Source organism: Mya arenaria, chromosome 14, assembly GCF_026914265.1.
Source record: "Mya arenaria isolate MELC-2E11 chromosome 14, ASM2691426v1".
NCBI classification, from domain to species: Eukaryota; Metazoa; Mollusca; class Bivalvia; order Myida; family Myidae; genus Mya; species Mya arenaria.
Genome location: NC_069135.1, coordinates 39,879,658 through 39,894,992, shown reverse-complemented (window position 1 = coordinate 39,894,992; position 15,335 = coordinate 39,879,658). Strand labels below are relative to the sequence as shown.

General features: G+C 38.0%; 2 protein-coding genes across 2 annotated transcripts in view; one reads left to right on the top strand and one right to left on the bottom strand.

The window, feature by feature from the left end:
- Positions 1–15,335, top strand: part of LOC128217263 (heat shock 70 kDa protein 12B-like) — a 241,572-nt gene that overhangs the window by 16,724 nt on the left and 209,513 nt on the right. The window lies entirely within an intron of this gene.
- The window catches only part of LOC128217270 (uncharacterized), a 206,264-nt gene that overhangs the window by 117,868 nt on the left and 73,061 nt on the right, over positions 1–15,335 (bottom strand). The gene's annotated exons all lie outside the window — the stretch shown is intronic.

Sequence of the window (15,335 nt, the reverse complement as noted above, 5' to 3'; positions counted from 1 at the left end):
ACTTCAAAACTATAAAACTGGACGTTGGATCGAATACGCCTAAGAGTTTGCATTGGTAACTAATGGAAGCTGTGTATAAGCGGGCCGTGCTGTGGGAACGGCTCTGTAATGATACAAAAGAAATGAACAGAACTATGTGGTCTACAAGAGGGGGCCAGTCTTCCATAAACTGATGCACGCACCGGAACTGTGAGAATGCACTAATGCCTTGCGTGTATGACAATCTTGTATTTATGGAACTGGAGACATTTAACAATCTATCAGCTTCGTCGAGTAAATCACTGAAAAGAACGCCTGGGGAATTGGATCTGGGCATTGGTTCGCCTCTGGCGCCGCTTGCCGGAACTTGTCCCAGCGCTTACGAGAAATAGAATCACATATTACATTAAGTTTGGTGGATATGTGGCGAGCTTTGAGCGTGATGTTGTTTGATAGTATACACAATATAAGAGGCCTGAGGAGGTGCATTACTGGTTTCGATTTAGCCGTTTGCTTATTAAGAATATGCACCAGTCCAAGATTGTCTGACCACATGACAAGTTTTTTATTCGCAATGTGTTCACTCCATAAATAAACAGTCAATAAGACCTGGACTAGCTCTAGGAAGGCCAAATCTTTTAACAAATGTGTGTTTTTCCATGACGCGGGCCATTGAAAGACAGCCAATCGACCTCGCATGTAATGGGCTGCGCCTAAGCCTTCTGCCCCTGCGCTATCAGCCCACCCTTGCAAAGATTCACTCGAATGCCAAATTGATTCTGGGATTCTGACCTAACCATAAAAATTTGAGAGGAATTTGAGCCATACCAATAGACGGATATAAAAGCGTTTTCTTTTAACATTGGACATTGCGTCGTAAAACCGGCGGATAAAGGCACGCGCACCACGCATTGCCTGAGAGGAAAAATTTAATTTCCCTGCCAAGGACTGTAATTCCCGCAAATGAACTTTTTTCTTTCTAAGCATCGAGTTTATTGTTATTTTAAAATCATCCACCTTTTCTCGGGGAATACATATTGTCATAGTGGAGGAATCTATTAATAGGCCAAGAAATACTAAACAAGTTGTTGTCCCTCCAGATTTTTCTACGGCAATAGGGACGCCGAGCGTATTACAAATAAAATGAAAATTACCCAAGAGTTCCGTGCAATGGTTAGAATTGGCCGGTCCAGCTAAAATAAAGTCATCCAAATAGTGATCAATTGTGTTTAAGCCAGAAGCATCGGATACTGCCCAATGTAAAAATGTTGAAAAAAATTCGAATAAAGAAGGGGCGTAGCTGCAGCCGAAACATTAACATTTGTCGTAGTAATAGTTGTCACCGAGTTTCATACCAAGCAAGTGGAAGTCAGCTGGATGAATTATCATTAATCTAAGTGCTGATTTTAAGTCACGCTTTGCCATCAATGCCCCTTCCCAAAGATTTAATATCATGTCCGCTACGGTGTCAAACGAAGTATATTTAACGGAACAAAGACTATGGTCAATCCCAGCGTTCACGCTTTTACCCTCGTGGTAAGACAAGTGTGTTATTAAGCGGAATCCCCCACTAGACTTGGCAACAACGCCTATTGGGGAAGGACGAAAATTAGCTAAAGGCGGTTCCTTGAAAGGACCGTCCATACGGGATAATGAAATTTCTTTGTTTATTATGCCAAGAGTTTCCGAAAAATGAGTTTTAGCCGTCAATATTTTTTTTGCATTCCATTCCTAACCTTGGGTCGGTATAATTCAGCCTAAATCCTTCTGTAAACCCATCTAAAAGCATTTTAGCAACAGACTTATTTGGATACCGATCCAAGAGTTACTTAAGTTCTGAACGGACCATTGGGGAACTTCCTAGGTCCCACAGGGCGTTGTTCTCGCAGCGGGGACGCGCCCATCCAACGAAGCGGCGACCTGACGCGGATGTTGTTCTACCGGAAGGACGGGTGACAGAGCCTATAGGGATGCGAATTGCAGCATTTTAGACACACATGGGCAAATCTGCATCTAGGTCGGAAGCAAATTGCTGTGTTAAAGTCATAACATTGCCTCACTAATTGGTTGGGGCACCATTATCGAAATTGGGAGATGACGAGATGAAAAGAAGCCACAATTCTTGGTCTACTTCCACCCAAGAGCGGGCGGGATTCATGGCTTGACGATACCAAAACTGCTCGTCGTATTTCAAACAACCATATTTACTTCTTTTTGATGCTGTTCTTATTAAACTGGCGTATTTTAGAAGATCTTGAGTTTTTTCGGGATGGCCCGCCAAGTAAACAGTAGAGTAAATAAAGAATGCATCAGTCCAGACTTCGATAGAGTTAATTTTGCGTTTAGAGGTAGGCTTAATTGCAAATTAGCCAGAAGGGGTCAAAACAATGTGATTGGTAGGCGAATCATTCCGTTCAGGAGTAACAAGCTGACCAAGGTCAACAAACTGACTAGCAATAATTTTGGACTTCGTATTTACATTTACCGATATATCAAGTGATGCGGATAGCATAGGCACAGGACTAAAAAGCATGTCAAATTTACCGGTTTGTGGCACTGAACTCGGTTGCTGACCATTCAACCCTAACCCTATTGACGACTCTGCTTGACCGGGTGCCGCGAGTAGGGGCTGCTCCGCTGCCGGTGCTGATACTACATGTACTTGACCGATTGCCGCGAGGAGCGGCGGCTCCTCTTCCGGTACTGTGCTTGGATGGCTTGTAGTGCCGTAGACCGTATGATTGGTGACAGGCGCCGCTGGCACGGGTTTTGCGCGGCCCCGCGACTTCCCCGATGCTGCCACAAATTGGGTTGCCGCTGGGTTCGGGCGCGTGCTGCTGGCCACATGGCTTCCAGGAGGGGTCCGTTTCTGCAACTGGAGAAACTGGAATGTGGCAAAAAAATTAACAGACCTAATTTAAATATTGACTATGATGGCCATGGCGAGGCACGATGCGAAAATAGGGACCTATCTAAATCCGTTGTTATCGCCGAATAAAAGCCTCAACTGCGCTCAATCAGCTCTAATTAATGAAATATAAGGTGTCTAAACAAGTGATAAGACAATTATTTCAAAACACAGAGGCGCTAAAGCCGTTATAAAATTAAAAACGAATTTGAAAAAAAAAGTGCGGGCAACCTTCTCGAAAATTGTAGAAGAAAAGGGGAAGTAACAAGGTAAACGCTGACGTCATCGGATAGATTCTAGAGTGAGTATAGACTTGTATGGTGAAAGGAACTATGCGCCGCGATAACGCTGGTTACATTAAGCTGTAACCAGAATTATCTGAAATAAGTTCCTGTTTTCATATCAAAATGACGAGCGATATAGTTATCAATAATTTAACTAATTTTGAGAAAATTTAATAATTATCAAGGGATGAAAGTCTTTCTCAGTGCCGAATGTTTAATTGTCCGCCATTCTTTATTGTGGCGCCTTTCTCACTTGTTCTCTAGTTTTAAACCGGTTCGGACGTGTGTTTTCGTAAAGAGATCGAGGAGCTACGACGCCAACTTGTTGACGTCGACATAGCAGATAGCAGCAAGTCGGCCTTCCCAGAGTTTGGCCCGAGAGGCCCCGACTCAATGCATGATCTGCGAGCTTCTGATGTGCTTAACCGGAAGGTGGATATAAAATGCCTACAGAGATCACCGATTCCTTAGAAGGTATCCATCATTCGCAAAGTTCTCACAAAAGAAAGTCTGGTAAAGTCAATAAATGTGCAGACATTTAAGTTAAAAAAACTCAACTTTGGCCTCATTCCTTTGTTCCGAGTCAACTCTGCAAACAATCAGAAATTGGATATAATGATATCTCTATGACCCATTTTGTAGCCGGCTATTGTGCGATAATCTCACATTTATTCACCACGGGCACGAGGGATTCGCTCGCGGAAATCAAGCGTAAAGTGGTACATTTGAAATCTCTAATGTGTTTTGCTCATGTGTATCAGTGGACATTAACTAAGAGGTGCTTATTGATATAGAACGTGGCAATAGATCTTGTAATGATAGTTTTTCGGACATAGAGAGCTTAAATCTCCTATTAGATCGAAGTATTACCAGTGCTAGTCTTCGAACAACGGCTGGATAATCATCAACCTCGAACGTAACGCCAGGTAAACGCACATGGTTTTGCTCTAAGTTCCAAAGGGGCGAGTGCTCCAAGACATCCCCACACTCCCGAGAGCTCTGCGTCATGTCCCCATAAACAAGCTTGACTACCGTTTCATCAAACATCAAGATCAATGTATTGAACTATGTAATAATCCTTTTCGTGTTCAGGGTTGTGAACCGTCCTCAGCTTCGTCAGATACGTTTACGTCATATCCGGATTATATGTGTGTTGAACAGTCAAATCGCATTGCGTCTAGCGATTGTACGTCTCCGACTTCTTCGTTGTTCGACCCTGAGAGATCATGTTCGACTATAGATTCTCACGTAAATGTTGCTTGTGATCTTAATGGTCATGGCGATATCAGTTGTTCAGTGAACCATGAATTTCAATATATTTTAAAACTTCATGATATTGTGTTTAATTCAGGTGTACCAAATTACAAGGGTGCTAGGATACCGTTGAAGACAAACTGGAATATTTCCTTTTTGCGGTCAGTTCTAATAGATTATCATGATTATGAAATATGTGATTTTCTTGAATATGGGTTTCCTATTGGATATTGTAAGGACATTTCACCAGTATCGGACAGTATAAATCACAAAGGAGCTACCAATTTCCCGCTGAATGTTGATAAATTCAATGACACTGAATTAGGCCACTTTGCTATGGTTGGTCAATTTCAAAAGAATCCTCTTTGCTGTGACTTGGCTTTTTCGCCGTTGAATAATGTTGAGAAAGATGAATCGAGCCGCAGAGTGATTGTTGACATGAGCTGGCCAGAATTTACTTCAGTAAAGAGTTGAATATTAAAACAAATGTACTTAGGAGAGGACATAAAACTTACATTTCCAACCGTTGATTCCTTAGTGGATATCATTTTGTGTTAGGGCCCTGGTGCATTGATGTTTAAAACAGACGTATCACGTGCATATCGCCAGATACGCGTTGACCCCGGTGATATGCATCTTCTATCTATAAGTTGGCGCGGTAAGATTTACATAGCTTGTGCATTTCCGTATGGATTACGTTCTGCAGCATTTATATGTCAGCGAGTAACATCCATGATCTGTTATATTTATCTTTGCAAAATATGCTGTGTGTAAATTATTTAGATGATTTCGGTGGTGTTGACGTACCCTCCCGCGCGCAACACTCTTTCCGTGCTTTGTCGGATACGTTGCACCGAGTTGGTGTGCAGGAGAACGTTAAGAAGGCCTTTGAACCCTCGCTCATCATGGTGTGTCTCGGTGTACTTTTGGATTCAGATCGTTTGGAGTTACGGATTACTCCGGAGCGCTTGGAGGAAATTCGTTCTCTACTTCCAAGATGGATAAAGAAGATATCGGCCTCAAAAAGGGATTTGTAGTCACTTCTTGGAAAACTTCAGTTTATTGGCAAATGTGTGAAACCAGGCCGTGTGTTCATATCGCGTATATTAGTGTTGCTACGTGGTTTGAAAAATAATAATCAAAATGTGAAGTTGGGTAATGAATTTAGGAAAGATATCAAGTGGTGGATAAATTTTGTTCATATCTTTAATGGTTGGTCCATGATTAAAACCAGTCAATGGTCAACTGTTGATCAAGTGTTCTCACCAGATGCTTGTCTTTCTGGATGTGGAGCTATCAATCAGTGTGGTGAACGATTGGTGAAGATATTGTTATACTTTTGTGATATTCACTGATTGGTCGATATACTATTATAAACATATATTTCTACATGGGTTTTGTTTTTGAGTAAATTTTGTTAACCTGTGTGTAACCCATTTGATCATTTGAATGCATATATTGGTAATTCTACATTTAATGTGCCTAAGTGTTCGCAATAGTGTTTATTTCATGAACTTTTAATCTTTTCGACATTTATGTTTATTTTTATTTCTTAATACCTCCACGGACTTATAATGGTTTAAATGTCCTTGTTACCTCTTAGTTTGTTCAAATTTGTATAAATAAGCCGTGCTTTTAAGATGCGTTTCTTCTTTCAACAGATGAAGGATCGAACAATAGTATGGGACTTAATCTTCTTCGTCAACAGTTAGTTCATACCCAACGGTCTGCTTATTAGCACGGGACCTAGAAGAACTTAAAGACTCAAATCCGCTCATTTCTGTTATTTTGTGAATTTTATTCATTGCAAGACTGTCCTGTAAATATTGAAACATTTTGTTTATATGCCCAATTGTTAAGCCGTAGCATGAAATCTCCCCAAAGTATTAAAAACTATATTAACGGGGCTCGTATTTACCATGTCTTGCGAGGAGAAGTTTTCCCTGATATTTCCAACATTTCTTTGCAACTCACTTACAGAGGGCTAGGAAAGTTACTATTTCATTCCCCAAAGCAGGCTCCGCCTATACCGCCAGATATTTTGAAGCAAATTAATGATATTCTAGATTTTGCTATTCCATTTCATGCTACGATATGGTGCTTATTTTTGTTTGCATTTTACATGATGTGCAGGAAATCAAGCATAGTTCCTGGTTCTAGTGTTAAGTTTGATAAGTCTAAATACCTGTGTAGACACGATGTGTCAGTGACAGGTTTTGGCATTGTTGTTTTACTTAAGTATGCTAAAACTAATCAATTCGGGGACAACAACGTTGTGTAAAAATGACTCTTCTTCTTTATGTCCGGTAAAAGCGTTTCAAAACATGTGTAGGTTAGTTCCCTTGGCACCCTCAGAACCGTTGTTTTGTACTGTTTATGGTGGGGATGTGATCCCACATGACGCGAGCTGCGTTGATCGTATGTTTCAACGTATTATGACGCAACTTCCGATTGCTCACGCTCACCAATACACCATTCACTCCTTCAGACGCGGAGGAGCTTCCCTCTATTTTAAATGCGGTGTGCCGGGGGAACTTATTCAATTGTTTGGTAACTGTAAATTCAACTGTTACCTACGCTAACTTAGATTTTCATTTTCTAGCATGACTGACGCGGCACGGCTTGTCGCTTTTGCTTCCTGACTAAGATTCTGGTATTTAAGTTCAGGTTTTGGGCGTTTTATGGGAGGATTTATGGCTGCTTTAGACAAAACTTTATATATTTGTTAATTTCATTTCAAATCTAGCAGCCCATTATTTCGGCCAAATTAAATTTATATTTTACATTTGTCTTTGTTTTTCCTGAGCGCAATAATTTAACTAATTTTGAGAAAATTAAATAATTATCAAGGGAGGGAACTCTTTCTCAGCGCCGAATGTTTAATTGTCCGCCCTTCTTTATTTTGGCGCCTTTCTGACTTGTTCTCTAGTTTTAATCCGGTTCAGAGGTGTGTTTTCTCCCTCCCTCCCGCCCGATTCTTTTATTTCTTTTTGTCGGACAAGTTCTCAATTTTATCTTTGCTTACATAGTTTCCCCCTTTCTTCCCTCTATTATTTAAGGATAATGAATATTATATTATGTTTTTTACTTTATTATGCTTTCTGATGTGGTGTATCCTTGCATGGAACATTATTGGCCGCTTTTGACAAAACTTTATGTCTATGTTAATTTCATTTCCAATCTAGCAGCCCATTATTTCGGCCAAATCAAATTTATATTTTACATTTGTCTTTGTTTTTCCTGAGCGCAATATTTAAACTAATTTTAGAATAATATTTCCTACGTCATCACGGTGCCCGCCATCTGGGATGACAATGCCAAGGTTCATGAGAACGGCTGTCGAAGAGGTAATATTATCTTACTTAACTTCCTTTTGACACGTTAGGAGTTAAATTAGACTTTACTTGTAAAAGAATATACCATTTAGTTTTTATCACAGACAAGAGCGAATATCGTCTATGTTTGACGAAAAAAGCAAAATGTAAAACATAATCACATTAGGCGCGCTAGAACCAGAGTAAAACTTGCAATCGAACCGGAAGCAGCCTTGATCTGGTGTGAAACGCTGGATGCTGGTACCAAAACGGCGTTAGTTGTTTAGTTTAATTTAAACATATTTAATTTACAACGATTGTGAATTAAATTATTACAACATTATATTAATCACTTTCGTTGGCAAAAATTTACGCGAGAGTGTGTTGTGGAGGAAACCGGAGAACCCTGAGAAAACTACACTTGTCCGGCTTGGTGACCACAAACCAAACTCATAATGGTAACTAGAACTCAGTAAATGGTAATACATTCAACAGTTAAGGATTTCAGGCTAAGGAGTTTTCTAGCTATTTCTCACATACTAGTGACATTTTTTGTGTTGTTGATCGCATTTTCAGTGATTTTGGATATGTTGACCTCAGAGTGGTCGTTTACTTGTCAGGACCAACCGCTTTCGATGACAATTGAGCTCAGTGTGCTTTTACTTTGTATCTTTTTTGTCATTTAATGACGCCGTGATCTCAAAATTAATAATAGTCAAGTAACCTGCCTACAAAAATTAAGGTCAATGCTCGCTCTAGCTTTTGATCGGACGTTTGGTCTACAGGCTGACCAACGAATATGTGCAAAGCGTCATACCCCCTGTGTTGTTCATTGGCGTGTCTAATATTCAGGCGATTTTAAGCATTGATATAAGTCATTTTAGAACATGAACATAGCTTGCATAAGTACGTAGTACTTAGTTCAAAAGAAGTTCAATAAGATAAAATGCCACTGTCTAGAACTTTGCAAGTATGTTAAACAAAATAATCCACATGATAAGACTTATATGTACACAGAAACCTTTCTTTATCTCGTGAAGTGTTTAAAGATCATGTGGTTTATGTTACTACCTCATTTTACATTTTTAAACTTATTTTAAACGGAAGAGTTGCTTGCAGTGGTATAAATTTCCAGTGTTTAAAAAAAGAAATCATATTTTGAGTTTGGATAGACAACCAAAACCAGATTACTTGATTTATCGAACTGCTAGTAAAATCTACGCCAAATGCCCCCGCACCTCAGGGACCCTAGGTAAGGCCCATTTCCCGCTATTTTTGGCACGAAGACAAAATCACCGCATTCACCCGGCACTGCGGGGTCATCGGAAGTTAACAACACGGCCCTTTCCCCCGGTTAATTCCGGTATACCCTCGGACCTGGGGGATGGGGGGTTGGGGTGCGTGGTTATAATTGACTGAGTGAAAACATTTAGTATGACTCGGTCCTCTGATAAGTGTTCATTCAACTTTGTTCCTCAAATAACGCCTATGTTCATTATAACCAAATATTATCTCAAACATCACAGATGCCTTAAAGAAGTATCATTTTGAGCCACATTGAAAGCAAATAACAAGAGGACAGTGAAATTTTATAAGAATTGCACTAGAATTTTCCGATAGCAAGCTATTGTATAACAATGCTGACAAATTTAATAAAGTCATATATGGGCTAATCTTGCTGATTTGAGACAGGGACTCATACACCAGTCAATTGTAACCACGGTCCGAGGTCCGGGGAATAGCTATAACTCTGTTCCAGCCAACCCCGGCTAAAATTCTCGCCCTAAGGGGACGAACGTTGGTAAAATCCCCGTCAAATGCCCCCGCACCCCAGGGAACCTAGGTAAGGCCCATTCCCCGCTATATTTAAAGCGAAGACAAAATCACCGCATCGACCCGACACTGCGGGGCCACCTGAAAGGTTAATACACGGCCCATTTCCCCGGCTATCCTCGGTATATACCGGACCTGGGGTGGGGGGCGTGGTTACAATTGACTGGTGCATAAGCTCTCATGGATATCTGACTGATGTATAATTTTGGCGAATCGGATGATAAATGAAAACGCTATTGTATTTACAAGCTCAATTATAGCAATTTTGCATATTTCAAGGCCATAATCCAGTCATACTCGTTCGGATCTAGCTAATTTTGGAAAAGAAACCTAGCTCACATTTCTAACTATTGCACTAATTGGTAATCATTATAAATGAACGATCTAATGTGTTCACAAGCAGCCTAACTATTGCAATTGTGACTATTTCAAAGTCAAGAATCCAGTCAGACATGGACAGATATGGCTGGTTCAAGAAAGAATCTGAGATGAGATATTTTCACTGTTAGGCATGGTAAGCATTGGATAATAAATGAAGGCGTTACAAGTAAAACTAAAGGTGTTTTTCTAGTTGTATATTTTAATGGCAATACTCCTGGTATGGTATGGAATGTGGCTGGTTTTCGATGTTTCTAGCTACTCTAAAAAATTGGTAAAAATAGATAATAAATGCATTGTGTTCAAAAGTTCAGGAAGCGAGCTCTAATTGATATCTGACTACTGTATACGTTAAGTAAATATCGGACTATAATTATATTTTGTCTTCAATGTTAATTTTTGCAATTATGACTAATTTAAGGGCCACAATCCCGTCATAAAGTTACGTGACAAGCTGTTTGTCGGCAGGAACCGAACTCTCATGTATGTCTCGTTAATGTATAAATTTGGGAAACATCGGATTATAAGGGTGACATTATCGCGTTCAAAAGCAATTGTTTACGGACGCACTCATGGACTGACGGCAGACGGACAAACGCAAAAACATTCTAGTTTTCCCTTCTTTAAAACAGCCCGTAGAACGTGTAGTTTATATGGTGTGTTTTTTTTTCAGAAGTAAACAACCAAATAGCTTCATACCCTAATGGACACAGCCCCTAAAACCGCTATGTTGTCCTGAAATGACGGGCGGACGGACACTGCACATATTTAAGCTCTTCTGGCCTTTGGCCACTAGAGCTATAGGCCGTGTGAGGTAAACGCAGAAAAAGGAGATTTTGAAATTTCATTGTCTCAAATAAGCTTTAAATGACACTCAAACCAGTGACATACAATGACATATATATTTTATAAATAAGTCCACAAATTATTCGTATGCCTTTCGGGAAAAAATGGAGTTTTATCCTTGAAACAACAGCATTGAAAATATTATTTGAGATTTGTCACTGCTAAATAAGGAGTGGAAAGTTAAATTTCACGCGTAGGTTTCATCTTATCGTGGAAGCGAATCAAACTGATCTCTGACATTGAGGGTGATTATATATCTATGAAATAGAATTAGTTATTGAGATTAAGAGTCCACAATATTAGAACAATATAATTTGTAATTTTATTAGCAATTTTTGAGGTTTAAACAACGATCCCAGTTATTGATAAAACACTAAAGAAAACCAAATAGCATTTACTGTAACAGTCTTCGTTTGCATTCACTAGTAGCCTAACAGATTGTGAAGATAAAACATTTGTGAGCCCAGGCACAAACTTCCGGGCTTAACTTACATATCAAACTCTCATTCTGAAAGAATAAAACAAAACAATACTGGAGCACATACATACCACTATGTAAGAGGACAATAACGGAGCCGGAAAGGTTTCCATAGAAGTCTAGATGGGCAGTCTTTCACAATAACCTATACGCCCATAGTAAAAGAATTAAGCGCAGAATGTTGAGCCAACAGGCGGTTGGACAGTCGTTTACTATTCCAAGTTTACTGGTCCTCCTTAGGACTTATGTAAATACTAAAAAAGTAAGTTATTTGATAACAACAGGTGAGGCCTTAAGAGGGCAAACACATCCTCTGGCTTCCATGTATACTAAAAACAACAAGTTTAATGAAGATTGGATTGACATTGTGGTCTTAATGTTAAAACTGTTATTTTATATATTTGACCAAGTGGCCTTCGGTTTGCCCGAAAATAACCTTTTCGAACTTGCTATAGATTTCCTAGAGAATCACTTTTACCATTTTCTTCTCGATTTTGTAACTGTGCAAAAGCAAAACAAGATGACCAATAACATCTCTTGCTCCAGACAGCAAAAAGAACCAGGTGTAGGAATAAATGTATTTATAATTGAAAAAATAGAACAAAACAAATCATACGGATATGAATTGATCTAAATGAATGTCTTTAACACACCAGAGAACAATAAAATGTGACCATTGTTATGACACATTTTACAAATGTTATAGACTATGCCCAAAAGGAAAACAAACATGTGTTAAGTTCAGGCTGAAAAGTTTATCACTCTAAAATTCATGGCGTTTGTTAAAGGTTTAGGGCAATGTACTGCTAAGATAACAATGCCATTTCTGTGACAATAATAAAGATTTGTTTAACAACCATAATCCCCGTTGGCTTTTGATTAAAGATTACTACGACCATGAAATTTGAACTTAATGAACTAAACGGTACAGGGTTATCTACTATACATAATCAATAACCCTATCCAATTTGATGACGGTATGATCAAACGTCTTTAATACGCACAATATTGAGCAGAAACAATTTTGAACTTAAAGATCACCAAGATCTCGAACTTCGACCCACTGAACTAAAACTCGGTGTAATCTACTGCACATGACCTGTATTGTTACATGCAAGTTTAAGGTCCTTCTGAATATATAAAACAGGAATCGGGTTTAATAGAAAGGCACGACAACCTTCACCTTTGATCTACTGATACTCAAAATATACCTGTCATGGTCAATAACCATAAAAAGTAAAGTAAACAAAAGTAGGATCAAGTGTGTATTGTATATACTAAATAGAAGCCATTTTTCTTTTAAGGTAACTGTAAAATTGGCCTATTGACCCATAAAATGTCATCTACTGATAATAATCAATGTGTATACACAGTTTAAAAGATTTACAACCTGTAATTATTAAGTTAGAGCATAAATAAGAATAACAGAAAATGTATGAACAATTAAAACGTTATTAAAATCAAAATATATGTAAAATTTGTCATACATTAATGCAACAGCAACATCGAAAGACTGGTAAATTCACATAGTAAAATTTCAAACTTTCACAGAACAGAAAAAATAAAACCACATATTAGGTAAATGATAAAAATAAATCTGAAGAATAATATTAGTAATGGGTTATTCAATAGTTCTATTGCATGTTTAGAAGATGGAACTGTTTTTCTTTTGTAAGATTCAATTAATTCTCGAAGTCTTATGAAAGAAATGATTTTTGAAGAATTCTAAAATTATATAAAAGATATAATTACATAAGTTGAGGTGTATCTCATTTGTTTCAAGCAAACTTTACTTCCTTCACTACATACCAATGTATTTTATACGACAGTCATTATACAGTAAAACATTTAATGTGTAAATGTTGCTTACGAGTTTCATATCACTGAAAACAATCTTTATACACAAAAAACAGTCTTTGGTATACTTAATAATGAATATGTAATGCATCCATATTGTGCAAAATGCACCATTACATGATTACTATAACAATCATTTCTTGGACCTCTCGCCTTTAAACCGAAACATTTTAACGTTTACATGATGAAGATTGTCTGAGCAATCACATTCCAGAATATTGGCCAATTTTAGTAAAACAAATGGTGAATTATATACATTTTTTAGAGCCCATTTACACGAGAAGTTCCCTTTGACCGGATCAGCTAGACTTATTTGCTGTTTTGGGCTGAAAAAAGGTTGGCCAAATATTTAACAAATAATAGATTTGTTTAATAAGGTCACAGTGAATCACAAGGTCATTGTCAAAATAGAAATTGGTTGGCTAGTAAGCCTATGGTTATTTGTGTCACAAAGGCATTTTTTTTGCTTTATCAAAATAATATCAAAACTGTATTTTAATAAAGATGAAAACAAGTTTTGAGTTACTTATATATCATTGTTTTATAGCAAACAAGCATGTAGAAAAAAAGTATTATTTTTTTACAGTAATCGAAATTAGAGATATGATTGTACAAGCCGAGATCCTTATACTCGTGCTTGCCGAAAAACTTCTAATATATATAATCCAAAATGTTGAGCTAGGTCAGAAATTAATTTACTTGTTGGCTTTAGCTATTTTTGACCACAGTATTTATGGATTATCATATCTAAGTTCTTTGAAATGCACACAGAGAATATATCACAAAGTTTTCAATATTTAATACAATAAAAGTATTCCTACAGCAACACCGGTATTGATTAAAATGTGTAGCATGGCCTGACTTAACTGCAAAACAGATATTATAGTGTTTGTGAGGTAAGGCTTGACCCCGCCACAACCCCAATGTTATGATACATGTGTAGTATGGCCTAATCACACAGCAACACCTGTATAATAATGCATATTTAGTATGGCCTGACCCAACAATAACCCCGATATTATGATGCATGTATAGAATGACCTGACCCCACCGCAACCCCGATTTTATTATGCATGTATAGTATGACCTGACCCCACCGCAACCCCGATTTTATTATGCATGTGTAGTATGGCGTAACCCCAACGAAACCCCGATATTATGATGCATGTGTAGTATGTATTTTTTGTCTTCCGATTATTATAGTTTAAGCCTTTACTCAGTGCATCTAAACAGGAAGCACAATGCATTTTGGCATGTCCCTACAGTCCGAATTGGGAAGAGGTATACAGTCGAGGGAACAATAATTACACCCAAACAATGGTGAAATATCTAATTCAAGGACATATAAGGCAACTTAAGGAGACAATGAGGGACAAGTCCTTAGTATACATTATACCTGCATACATACAAGTAAGCTTAGACCGATAGATGAATAGATTGCTGTCTACATGTGCAAGTATATAAACATTTGATCTCAAATGAGTGTTTATTTTGTATCGAATTCATTAAACGACTTTTTTAAAACGACAAAAACGAGGCTCTCCCGACTTTTTATCGTTTTAATTGACGAGTATAATAAATTTGACACAACATAAACACTCATTTGAGATTCTATTTATAACATAACTCTTTAACGGTCGAATTCCAGATCAAAGTTTCTTCAATACCCTTTTCTTGTCGTAGTGCGAACAATTTACATTGTGTGTAATTAAGATGGTTCATCCCCAGGATATAAAATAGCCCGACACAAAATCATTTAATTTACGTTAAAAAACATAAACCATGTCATTTTCAAAGGTTTCACTTTAAAACAACAACAAAAATATTTCAATCCATTTAAATCAAGCAAAGCAATAATAAGAACAATGTCATTACCGCGTGACGTTATAAGTAATCACGCGAGAATGTACATGTCATTTTGCGGTTGAAGTTTAAAAAGAACATAAGTCGCCTCACATTCGTTTTCAATAGTGCGAATTCGCTTTGTTGCTGATCGATTACAGCATGGACTTTTTGTAATTTTAATGGATGTGCTCAGTTTTAGGAAATTACCTCCGTCAATTGGAGCTACATACATGTTGTAAAATCCACCAGTAAAAGTGGGATTTCATGTTGAATCAGTGACAGTGACAGTGTGTGAACTTTAACATTGCTGGCGAACTGTCTAGAAGGAGCATTTTGTGAGGAAGTAGCCGGGGTATTTC